Genomic DNA, 13824 nt, shown 5'->3' with positions numbered 1-13824 from the left:
TTTACTCTTTAGGGTTTGATCTATTTTCCCTATGGCTTTCATCTTTAGAGTTCTGATTTTAGGGTTTCAATCTTTACAAAACAACCATGTTCAATTCATGTTCTCAGAATTAGGATTACCTTTGTTTTGCAGATTGTAGAAACCGGACCACCAAGATGAACCTCGAACGGACGCGAGCTGGCTGCTTCGGGATCGCGAGCTGAGAGGATGCGATCGGGTTAGGTTTGTTAGGTCGCGATCGCCTTGGTTGTCTCTCGCGAACGGGTTGAGGCTGATCGTCGAATCGAGCTGAGGCAGTGACGGGAACGCGAGACGGGATTGAGTTCAAGGGTTCGCCTGAGCTGAGATCGGGATGAAACTGAGACGGTAATGCTTGCTGGAACGGAATCAAGAACGAATTAGGGTTCTTCGGGATTAGGGTTCCAAAAGACCAAGGCAGCGCCGTCTATTGTTTCTGCGAGTGTGGGCGCGTCTGAGATCGGATTGACGAACGGTTTTCGCTGATATATTTGTCTTGTCCAGAGCTTCAATTTGATATGTGGCTCGTCATCTAATTCCTTTTCTGATTTATGGGTGGTGGATTTTTTGGAAGGGTTTAGAGACAAGGTCGTGCTGATAACGTGTTGTGAATGAAGAGGGGAACTTGTGTTTATTATTAGGTCGATCAACTGGTCTTTATATACATATGGTAATGACGGTCTAAGTACTGAATCGACATGAGATCGTACTTATCCTTAACTAGATAATGACTAGCAATACGTAAGATAAACACCAACTATAATGTAGATAAACACAAGAGTAGATAGGCGCCAGTATGATCCTGCGGATGGGCTTGACCCGTCTTGCTACACGGGCTGATAAATGGGTCGATCACTAAATGGTTTATAACATAAACATATATTTACCGGTGTCAAACACTAATTTTAACTAAATATTTCACCAAATTAACTCAAAGTAACACTAAAATTAAAAAAATATAGATTTGATAGGGGTCAAATTAATGACCCCTCTAACCCTTCACTACCTCCGCCACTGAATGCACTCCCCAATGTTTTCGCAGTTGAAGACATTGGCTTCACTATACAGCATTTATACAATAGGTTTTCTTTTAGGATTGCTAAAAGTCATAGATTCTAAATGTTCATGGTGTATAACAATGATTTAACAAGCCATATTCATAGTATAAGTTGCACATATATACTTACGTTATGGATATTGTAAAAGGATTTGAGGATTTCTGAGACTTTGTTAGAATCACTAAGATTACTGAATGGCTTGAGAAGACGATGTAGAAAGAGAACATCAGACATTAAAACCATCATCCAGACGCATTAATTACTGGATGATGCATGTTAAATGCATCTCCTAGAACAATCACTCCTTTCTTGTTGCTCAATATCGCCGACATGTTCTTTGTTACTAAGACTTTCACTTTTTTTTTGAATTATACAAGGGTATCCTAGCTCCACAGAAGTGGTACAGGCTAGTCACGTGTTGCCACATGTCGGTCCTCATGTCCCTGGCGATGCCGAAATGTTAATTCTCTTGAAAAGTTTTTTAAAAACTTTCACTTTTTTTTACGACCTGGTATCCGGAACCTCAAGAGGATCCGACTAGCGCCAATGACCGTCCACCGAAGCTTAACCGGGGAGTTCGCTGAGGCATCCAGGAGGGCTGGTTATCACTTCATGTAAATCCCACCAGTGGCCACACGTTAGCAGTTTTCTCCGCATTGGGCCTGAAGGTCCCTCAAGATAATCACCTTCTGGCGACACTCGAACCTATGACTTCCCAAATTGAGTTTAACCACTGGACCACTAATACGTAGTTAAATTTCATATAGTTTTGGAGGTACCTGCATTTAGAATGAAATATAATTTCATGTAGTTTTGGAGTTTCTATACTGTAATATTTTCAGATCAGTACACATATGTCTCTACAATTCAAAAAAAGAATAATGTCAAATGCCAAAATTCCACTTGGATGAAAATCTAATGTGAGTATGCATAACTTACGTTACAGGAACGATTTAAAAAAAAACAATTATTGAAGAATGAAGATTTAAACACACTTTTCTATTCATCCTTTCAAAGACACATCTGAGGAGCTATAGTTTTCTTGAAGAAAGTAGCCATTTCACCATTTGAGATAGAAGGAACATTATCAGGAAAAAACTCAGTAATACAACAGAACTTCAGTGCTGCTATTTTAACACAATATTGTGAAGGGTGGCTTTAGCCATCCGGTTGATCCTAGGTGCTACAAAGTAATTATCCTAAGAGCGTAACACATTGCATGAACCGAGAGTTCGAATACTTTCCGACAATTGTTAAAGGGTGGACCGATCATTTGTTAGACTCACCATGTTAACCATTTGGGTCGAAATTCAAGCCCAAACTGTCTAAATAGCGATACTTAGGACCAACATGGATGCACGCCGAACCTCGAAAGAGTACCACCAGATTACCATCACTTAGTTTAGTAACATTATTTCAGAAAATTGAGTATCTTGGTCTTGACTTGATAACATATAATATTTTGAAATGGATTATATGATAAGTTACTGAAAATTAATATGATAAGTTTTATTTTTTATTTTCAATCATATTAATTTTAATTATAAATTATGTAAAATGATATTACTTTTAATTATGAATTATATAAATTTAAGTATTGAGACTTTAAAAGAGTATAATGGTTAATCATATATACACACTTTTGTATCTGTTTTCTACTTAAAAAAAAAAAATCGACGCTTCTATTTCACGCACTAGTTCTTGTTTTCTGCGGTTTATGTTTGAACTTGGATGGTGAAAAAGATACTAACAAAAACGTTATATCCTAGTCAATCCAATCGATATTTCTAAAGAAATTTCATACCAACGTGATAGTATTATAAGATTCATAAGTCGTAAGTCTTAGCCTTAGTCTCGATCTACGGCATGTGAATATTACTGGTCTGACGGCCAATTCATAATACTGGATCATTTTAGAGTTGTTGATTGGTATGTATTACATTTAAGCATGCAGGTCATTTTGAAATCACAAATTCTTCTTCAGTACACTATTCATTTCAAAATTCTTTTATTTATTGTATTGATGTATTTTACCAACAAAATGAAATAAAAAGAGTAAGAAAAATATGAAATTTCTCATTTGAGAATTTTCAAAAACTCTATGAAAACTCCAATAGTTTGTCTCTTTTATTCATTGGCTTGTCTTTTATTTTAAAAACTCAAAAATTAAAATATTATGATTTTTTTTTGTATGAGAGATATTATAAGAGTAGTTTAGAGGTCTATTATCTTGTTAAAAAGAGTGGTATATTAGAATTTTAATGTAAATTATACTTACTGTTTGTTTGATATTAATTACAAATTGCATTAATTTTATAAATAATTTTATTTATCTTAAATACTACATGAGAAATCAGTGTAAATAACAAAGACACAAATGTATTATTATTATTACTATTATTTATAAGTGTGTCAAATTAAAGTGACATTATGTGAAACCGATCTATACTATTATATATATATATATATATATATATATATATATGTGTGATTTTGCTGATTTGTTGGATTCTCCCTAAATTTAAGATTATAATTAATTTTAATAAACATTTTCTAATATTATTCTTAATGATATTCATATGTTTTGATTAAAGTGAGCCTCAGTTAGACAACTCAACTGACCCAAAACCATTAACAAGAGTTATAAAGTTACACAAAGCTACATTCAGCGCCATTGACCAGCTCTGCCATGAGCATACTGACGTAAATTTGTATGTTTCAACATTCGATTGGCAGCTACAATCATAGCAGAAATGTTCTCAAGTCATAAATTTTCATGAAACTTCAAAAAAGAACTTTGCTTTAAAACACCTAGCTTTAAAACACATAGCAGAAATGTTCTCAAGTCACGAAATTTCCATGTGTGGATGGATGTCAACGAAGAAGCCACAAGCCTGGTCAACCATGTTACACCTAGCTTGGATCCTGATTATCATATTGTAAATATCATTCCTCTCACAGTAATTCTTCTAATTCTTTACCAAATTGAAAACATCTACACAAAGATCAGTGCATCCTCTCTTACTAGGCTCCTACAAATTTTGAAATCCACACTCAAATAAATTCAATTTCAAAACTTCAAGGATCAACTCATTAGTTTTAATAAACAATGATTTTGCTGATGATCTGGCCATTATATTCGGAATAACTAATAATGTATATTAATAATCTTTAATGCTAATATCATAATACATTTTATTTTATATTTAAGTTAGTAGTATTAAAACAACTTTATCTCAATATATATAGTTTTCATTATACTATTTACAAGTAATACATGTTTTGTAATTTATTATTTTTTCTTTGTTACAGTTTCTATCTAAATAACGTTTATTGTCTATTGTTATTTTGTTGACTTTTATGAGTTTTGACTGTTTAAAATGTATTCAATATCACTGAATTTTTCATATCCACAACTAAAATAAATGCTTGATTTCAAATTTAAATTGCCTAATGATGGTTTTGTTATTTGTAGAAAAGATTTTTGATCCAAAATATACAACCCCTAAATAAAAAATTAAACAGAAAACAGAATTTGCATCAATTAGCAATATATATATTGAAGTAATTAGATAATTATAATATTAACTTAAAATTTATATCTAATTTTATAACTAGATTTAAATAAAAATTAATATTAATATCAAAACACTTGAATATATGTATTAGTCACAGGTATTATGTGATGTAAAAAGTTTTTTTGTTCTTCGGTGAGAAAAGACTCTCACATGTACGTCTACCAAGACTATTAAGCAACGCCTCCAACGTTCAAAAACCTTGACAACGACAACTCAACAAACTACCGAATTTGGTAAGTAACCAGCGGTCACTCCTCAGCACCCTTTGGAAAACCCTACTTTCTTACCCGAAACAGCATCCTCCAAGAAGCCCCGTTCAAATTTCAACCAACAATTCATCAAGTTCACCTCCATAGAGCTCCTTAATTATCACCATTTCTACATAGATTTATCCTTACCTTGAAGATCTCAGAATACAGAGAGCTGCTGTCAACCAAAAAGCTAGCAGTACCTGAAAAGAACCATGGCAAGAAGATTCACAAAGGAAGAAAAAGGAAAAGGTCGACTGTGTGAGAGAGACGAACCTCACATCAAACGAATCAAAGCTCACTGTGTGGATAACTCAGCTCTAATCAAGGAAAATGCTCTCATCCTTATAGGTAGAGTAACCAACCCACGGGAGCAAAGAATTTGGGCCCTAATTCCTGCTATACTTCGTAAATGGCACCTACAAGGAAGGACCACAGGTTCAGATCTCGGGGGTGGCTGTTTTCAGTTTAGATTTGAAAAAGAAGAAGATTTACAGAGAGTACTGGATAACAGACCATACCACTTTGCATATTGGATGATGATACTTCAGAGGTGGGAACCTATCATCTCAACCTCATTCCCTTCACAGATCTCTTTCTGGATCCGGATTAGAGGCATTCCTCCCCATTTCTGGCTTGAAGACATGATATGTGATATAGGAAAGGACCTGGGAACCCTCCTGAACCATGAACTCACCAAAACAACGGCAAGAGTCAAGGTACTTGTGGACGGACTAAAACCTTTAGTGAAAAAAGCTATTGTCGAGTACGATTCAGGGGAAGAAAGCTTAATCTACCTGGAATATGAGAGATTGGAGAACTACTGCTCATGTTGACACTCTCTCACTCATCTGAAGAAAGACTGCCCCAATGTCTTAGCTGAGGTACAACAGGAGACACAACGTCACAAGGAAAAAGAGATTCAACAATCTCCTCTCTTGGGAAAAACAGATACATACCTCAGTAGCAGACAACAGATCTCATACCAAAGACGCAGAGAAGAGGTTTCTACACCAACTAGAGCTGGTAAATCAGAGTCAAAGCCTGTACGCACATTGGAAGCCTTCCATGAGAGGGTAGATAGGTATGGGAACACCTACGGAGCCAGAGTAGCAACCAAACAGACCAGAGTCTCCCCACTTACAAAGAGGACATAAAAGTTAAGAGAAGAGATACATTCCTGGAAACCTAAATCTCACGACAAGGAACCGGAGCCCCAAGGGTATAACTCCCCGCCCTACACGAAGAGAAGAGACCAAGGATTAGGAAGGCACCTGCAGAACCAAAACTCCTTTCCCCAAAGAGAGCTCAGCGAATGGAGAGCAAAGCCACCTACCTTGCCTACCCCTTCTGCTCAGTCTGGCAAAATGGAACCAGAAGAGCCCCAGAACTATGGGCCGCAAAAATCTCAAATACAAACCAAACAGGTCTCAATACGTTACCAGTCAGAGGAGCAAGTCATGAAAGACCTCAACGATGCAACGCTACGGTACCTCAGCTGCCCAGACCCTACTGAAGTTAATGCCAGAAGACAACGAGTACGGATAGGAGATGCAAGAAGAAGCAGCTACGGAGATTATGAAAGCTTGTGGACAACCTGCAGAACATGTAGCAGTATCAACTCTGGAACAACAAAAGACGCAGGCAATAACAGAAGAACAGGTTATGCAAGAACTACATGAGGTCATTTTGCAATATCTCTGCTGCGCTGACCCTGTGGAAGCTGCAGCAAGAAGACAGAGGGTCTTAGAGAGTGACGCAGAAGGTTTAATGGAAACCACTGCAGCCTCCATAGTAGCAGCCTCAACAGAACAAAGGAGATCTTTATCTCCCTGGGAGCGAGGTATAAGAGCCAAAAGCCCACCGGGGATTGATTTCAATGTCGCAATGCAACCTTCAGACAAATAAGACACGCCCCCACCTATCCAAATCAGAGAAAAGAAGAAACAAAAGAGAGGAACAACGCTGAAATGTACCATTGTTACTCCCAATATTCTCAATGGTATAAGCTCCAGAAAGAGAAATATTTCACAAATGAGATTCTCACCAGGGAGAGGCAAAAAGTCACCGCAAAACAAGAAGCACAAAGGCGCCACATCGAAGGATACCCCAAAGACCAAGGCCGGGACATCTAAGGTTGGGGCAAAGCCTCCAATTCACCTGATTCCAACAGCCTCAAAGAAGAAGCCGAATTTTCTGCCTCTTCCACACCAGGATCCTTAGTCATACTGTCCTGGAACTGTTGTGGGCTGGGGAACCCCATAACAGTCCAGAGAGTGAGGGAGATTCATCGAAGGAACTCCCCTGATGTCTTCTTCTTGATGAAGACGAAAAATAACACGGATATGATCACCATTACACTGAATTGGCTGAATCTGGATAACTAACATGTTGTTCCCCCTAGTAGCAACGGTGGTCGAGGCCTTTTCCTGATTTGGAACAAAGAAATTGAGCTAACTGTCAACTCATCATCCCCAAATCACATAGATACGACAATTGGCAGTAAATGAATTACCTTTCGTGCAACCTTCGTGTACGGTTAACCTGATCACACCAAGAGGCAAGCTATTTGGCATATGTTAACAAATCTAGAATGTGCAGACGAAGAACCCTGGTTTCTATCAGGTGATTTCAACGAGATAGTAGATAACAGCGAGAAGAAAGGTGGTCTAGTCAGAGCTGAAGGCACTTTCTGTGCCTTCGGAGCATTCATGGCACAAAACGACCTATTTGATATAAAACACCACGAAAATTTCTTGTCTTGGAGAGGAAAGTTTCTCACATATAGTACAATGCAGACTGAATAGAGCACTCTGTAACAGCGAATGGTCAGATCTGTTTCCAGCATGCCGAAGCCAATACCTTAAGTACGAGGGCACAGATCATAAACCATTGCTCTCTTTCATGGACACTACAAGAAGAAAAGGGACAAAAATATTCAGATTTGGTAGACGTTTGAGAGATAACATGGAGGTAAGAGCACTTATAAAGAAGGTTTGGGATAGTGTACCCCACCTACACGTTGAAGAGAAACTCTCACACTGCAGAAGAGCAATCTGCAAATGGAGCAAGAAGCACTATGAAGATAGCAGAGAGTCAATTGAGAAACTGCGTATGCAACTGGACAATGAAATGTCAAAATCATCTCAAAACGAGGAAGTCATATACCAAATCAACAAATCTCTACTACAAGCGTACGTAAAGGAATAAGAATTTTGGAAACAAAGGAGCAGACAATTGTGGTTGACGCTTGGGGATTCTAATACGAGTTATTTTCATGCAATGGCAAAGGGCAGGAAAGCAAGAAATAGATTGTCTGTGATTGAAGACGACAGAGGAATACTGTGTTTTGAAGAAGACTAAATAGCAGCGGTGATCTGCAAATTCTATGATGGTATCTTCAAGTCCACCAATCAGAACAGCTCTACCATCGTCCATGAGGCCCTGCAACCATGCATATCCCATCAAACCAACGAAATGCTTATCAAATACCCCACTGCTGTAGAAATTAGAGAAGCTACCTTTGTTATTCACGCGGATAAGGCACCGGGTCCTGATGGCTTCTCAGCGAGCTTCTTCCAAGCAAACTGGGAAACTGTGGGTCCAGCAGTTGTCGCAGAGATCAAAAATTTCTTCTCAATGGGTGTGATTAGAGTCTCGCAAAATGAAACGCATGTCAGATTAATTCCAAAGAGTACATGAGCCAAGAAAGTATTTGAGTACAGACAAATAGCTTCATGCAATGTCTACTTCAAGATCATCTCTAAGATGCTATCTCTACGACTCAAACCAGTACTACATGCAATAATATCTGAGAATCAATCAGCATTCACATCCGGAAGAGTAATCTCAGATAACGTCCTCATAACCCACGAGACCCTACATGTCCTCAAGAACTCTAAGGTGGAGAAACGATGTACTATGGCAGTTAAAACAGATATGTCAAAGGCCTATGACAGAGTGGAATGAGAATTCCTAGAACAAGTGTTTAGAAGATTGGGTTTTCATGATAAATGGACAAGCTGGATCATGCAATGTGTCTCTACAGTCTCCTACTCTTACTTAATAAATGACACAGCCCTAGGATCAGTCAGACCTGAGAGAGGAATCAGGAAAGGTGACCCCCTATCGCCCTATCTATTTATACTCTGCGGAGAGGTACTCTCTGGTCTATGCAAGAAGGCAGAGAGAGAGGGAACATTACAGGGAATAAGAGTCGCAAGACGAAGCCCACGCGTGAACCATCTGCTCTTTGCAGATGATACGATGATCTTCTGCCAAGCTTCGGAGGAATGCTGCAAGTCACTAAAAAATATACTCCTACAATATGAAGAAGCATCTGGTCAACAGATTAATAAAGGAAAATTCTCTATATTTTTCTCCTCAAAGACACCGGAAGATAGAAAAACAAAGGTCAAGGAGCTACTAGGAATTTCTGCTGAGGGAGGAACTGGGAAATAAGACGAAAACGTGACCTCTTCACTTCGCTGGTAGACAGAATTAGACAGAGAGCAGCTTCTCGATCATCACGTTTTCTCTCTAAGGCAGGTAAGCTGACTCTCCTCAAAGCCGTCCTCACTGCCATACCAACGTATTCGATGTCTTGCTTCCAGCTCCCAGTCAGTATCTGCAAACGAATACAATCAGTATTGACTAGATACTGGTGGGACACAACAGAAGAAAAGAGAAAATGTGATGGGTCTCATGGCAAAAAATGACTAAACCAAAAGCAAGTGGAGGATTGGGAATCCGAGACATACAGCTGTTCAATCAAGCTCTCTTAGCTAAACAAGCATGGAGGATCCTAACAGCACCTAACAGTCTCCTAGCAAGAGTATTAATGGGCAAATACTGCCATAAAGAATCGTTTCTAAAGACACAAGTGACAACAGCATGCTCACATGGATGGAGAAGTATTCTCCACGGAAGGGACCTGCTAAGTGAAGGCATTGGCAAAGCCATTGGTAACGGGGAAACTACAAAAGTATGGGCAGATTCTTGGACCTCTCTACATGAAAATGTAAAACCGTATGGACCAATCCTAGAAAAAGACCTCAACCTTACTGTAGCCGTTCTCCTAACTTCTGATATGGAATGGAATACGAAGAGGATTGAAGAACTCTTACCTCAACTACTGCCGCAAATCAAGCAACTCCAACCAAGCAGGTCAAAAGCTGAAGACAAATATGTATGGCAGCTGCCTCTATCTACGGGGGTCTACTCGACGAAATCTGGATATAATGCAGTGGCCTCTCAGAACCCGTGTGATACATCTCAAAGCTTGGAGTTCAATTGGATCAAGGATGTATGGAACGGCAAATTCACTCTAAAAATGCGGGTCTTCATTTGGTCAATCATTCAGAAAGCTCTCTCCTTTGGCGAGAATCTATAGACCAGAGGAATCAACTCAGAGGCAGTGTGCGTTAGATGTAAAGAACAAGAGTCAGCGTGTCATACCTTCTTTCACTGCCCCTTCGCTAAAGAGGTATGGAATAGAATCCCCCTCCAGAGAGTGGTTCACATAGCCACAGAGGAGGATTTCAAAGAAGCTCTGGTAGCCTTCAGAACTGTTATCTGCCTCCCACCCTCCGGAATCACTAATAGTATACTGCCTTGGGTCTGTTGGTCCATATGGAAGGCACGAAACACTCTCATCTTTGAAAACATGACCCTATCTCCGGAGGAAACGGCGACGAATGGAATCCGGCTAGCAAGAGAGTGAAACCTGGCTCAACCACCGAAAAAGTCGAAGAATCTAACGATAGCTCCAGTACCGACGGTAGTTCACCGGACCCAATTCGATCTCGAAGCAACTCCAACCTGCAAATCCGACGCAGCGTGGAACAAGCAAACAAGGAAAGCGGGATTAGCTTGGACCATTACCGGAACAGCAAACAATCGTATCACACAAGGAATCGTCACAAAAGAGGACATCAACTCACCTCTGATCGCTGAAGCACTGGCGCTTCGATCCGCGATCTCTACTGCAGTGAACCTTGATCTACCCAGACTAAAGGTATTCTCTGACAATTTAATGCTCATCTGAGCAATCAACAATGACTTGCAAGCTAAGAAAATCTACGGAATCGTCCATGACATCCAAAGGATCGCCTCTGCGTTCGTCGATATCTCTTTCTCGCATCTCAATCGCAAAAAACAATGTTGAGGCCGATTCGTTGGCTAAACAAGCTCTAGCGGCAGTTTCTATTGTAAACCCATTTATGGGTTAAACCTTGGGCCCGAGGCCTTTTCAATTTATTGAATATGTTTGTGCCAAAAAAAAAGAATATATGTATTAGTCCGCACAAGCTATGCGGATCTGATAAAAGTAAATATTACTTTCTTAAATTTTCTCATCGCTTAACTTGTCGATAAGTTCATCACTTTTTTTACCGATCTATGAGTTATTTATCATACTTTTAAGAACACGAATCTGACATCATCCACGAAGCCGTAACGATAAAGGTGGAATTTGTTTTAGTTGCGTAAACTATACAAGGTCGGCGACTTGAAATATGAGTTAAAGGCCAATGCAGTATGTCACTCGTCGTTCCGTGGTCCATAAAAATTATTTTGCCATGAATTTATGAGGAGGTTAAACTCAGTTTCTTGGCTGATTCCCCCTGAACACGTCAATATAAATCTCACCACAAAAGTTTCAATTATTGAGACGATTAAGTCTATCAATTCATGAATTTATCCTCTTCGAAATTCTTTCTCCAAGAAAATTAAAGTGGGTCAAAAGCGGACCCTGAATTTTTCAACAATTATTCTAGTTCGTAAAAACTATTTTCAAAATAGTGTTCAAGATTTGAACATGCAACTTTGAAATTTATGAGAGCATTAAACAAACTCAATTACGACATTATGCCACAAAACCAGTTTAAAAATTAAGAACTAAGTATAAACTTAGAGGCCGCAAGCATAATTTTCATATGCTTACCCCCGAAGGTCGGTTTGTCGACATCCTATCTATGTTATATTCTGTGACATACTGCTACAAATTCTTTGAAAGCCGTACGCTTTCTGATGGAACTACTCTTGGAGAATATGTACAGTGTAGGGTTACTTAAAAATGATCAGAAGATTCTGAGTTGAAGCTCTTACATCCTTCATTATAATTCATTTTCATTGGTCTTTTGATGTCTGATTAAGCTTATGTCTTGATATTTTTGCAACTCTACTAGTGGCCCTTGGTAGTTTCTAGTTGTAGATACGTTGTCTAAATCTTTAATCCGTAGGATCAATTCTTATAAGGGATTGTATTTAATCTTCAATGGCCGATGTGATGAGGACATGATCAGTTTTTTTCTATATGGGACTGTATCTAATCTGATAATGAATATTGACAAGGATCTAAGACTATGATTATCGTAAGGGGTTTTTAAGGTTTTTTTTTTTTTTTTTAAGTAAACCAATCGCAGGCCGTCATCTGTCGGTGGAACCCGCAAACAGTGCCAAAATCTTCCAATTACCAATTCTTATTTGGTGATTTTGGAGAGTGGTTTTTAAATTTTTGTGGGACTCACGCGTCAGTGGAACTCACATTTTGTCAAAAAACCTCTTTAAGGACCTTGGAATGTTTATGCTCTAAGAGCGTGATTAACCCGGGGTTCTTAGGATAGGGGTATTAACAGAAGTTAAGAAATTGTTTCTTAACTTTTAACTAAAAAAGCAAAGAACCTCACTCTAAAAATCCCGGATTAATCATGGTCTTTGATATAGGATGTAACTTGTGGCTTGCGAGTTAGAAAGAAACTTTTTTAAGTTTTACTAGTCCAAATAATCAAGTTGGCGGAAAGCCCATCATAGGAAAACCTTTCTTGACCCATTAAGTTCAGGATAAATGCAAAGAGCTTTTATTCGTCAGAAAGAAAACAGAGCAAATCAATTAATCACTCAAGAATCGTATAGGAAGCAGAAGATGAAGAGAATTCCTAGTATCAAGTTCTCAGAGACACTCTCCTTCTTCCTCATCTGCTATATCCTCAGGTTTACATTTTTATCCTTAGTAGATTCTCTCATTACTTTTTCTATTTGGTTCTTGCTTTAATTGATGCTTATTGCTCTTTTATCATTCGTTATTATCAACTTTTTCTTTGCATGTTAAATTTATTAGGTTCTGGACCAACGTCCGGATCTGTCTCCGGCGGCAAGAAAAATATCACGGCGAGTTCAGATGTCCCGGCAGCTCCGAAGAACACTGCTGCTGGAGGAAAAGCATCTTTGCAGCCGAAACGCACACCTGTCTCCGACAAGGAAATCGCGTCTATAATGGTGATTGTTAACATTATTCACTTAGAAAATGAAAATTTTTACTAAGAAATTTAGTATCATTAAATCTGATTTGTTTTTTGTCTACTTTGAATCTTACAGTTGGGAGGATGCATCTGACATTTGACGATTGGATCTTGGAGCTCCTGTCTTTTTCTGCTGGTGAAGTTCATTATGCTTTGTTCTTTCTTTTTAATGTAAAGAAAGAACTAATAATATAGAGAGATGGTTTTGTCTGAATGATGCTCTTTCTCGTTGTCAGAACAGAGAGTTCTAAAATTATTGTTTTCATGGCTCATTTTTTATTAGGAAAGTTGCACTACAGTTACAAAGTTACAATAATAAAAGTAGCCACAAATAATAGTAACCACAATAACAACAGTAATAACAATGTATTGTAATATCATGAATCATGAATCATGATCGACAATAGTAACAGAAACCACAACTTTAAGACTATAAACTTTTGGACTTCTGTAGTTTAGTGTCGGTAATTCACTTCACATTTAAACTCTGTTCTATATTGGTAACTTATATCATTAATCATAAATTCAAAATACAACTTGAAAATGTCGCTTCAAATGGATTAATGATCAACAATAGTAGTGGTAACCATAGCATCGTTAAATTATAAATCTTTGAATTAGT

At 38.3% G+C, this 13824-nt stretch overlaps 1 pseudogene; it reads left to right on the top strand.

Annotated features, from left to right (window-relative positions):
• The first annotated feature begins 12811 nt into the window (after positions 1 to 12811).
• Positions 12812 to 13499, top strand: LOC106326263 (annotated as a pseudogene).
• The last annotated feature ends 325 nt before the right edge of the window (positions 13500 to 13824 follow it).

This window comes from Brassica oleracea, chromosome C2, assembly GCF_000695525.1.
Source record: "Brassica oleracea var. oleracea cultivar TO1000 chromosome C2, BOL, whole genome shotgun sequence".
Classification (NCBI taxonomy): domain Eukaryota; kingdom Viridiplantae; phylum Streptophyta; class Magnoliopsida; order Brassicales; family Brassicaceae; genus Brassica; species Brassica oleracea.
The sequence above is the reverse complement of the archived record's forward strand: the minus strand, read 5'-3'. Positions and strand labels throughout refer to the sequence as shown.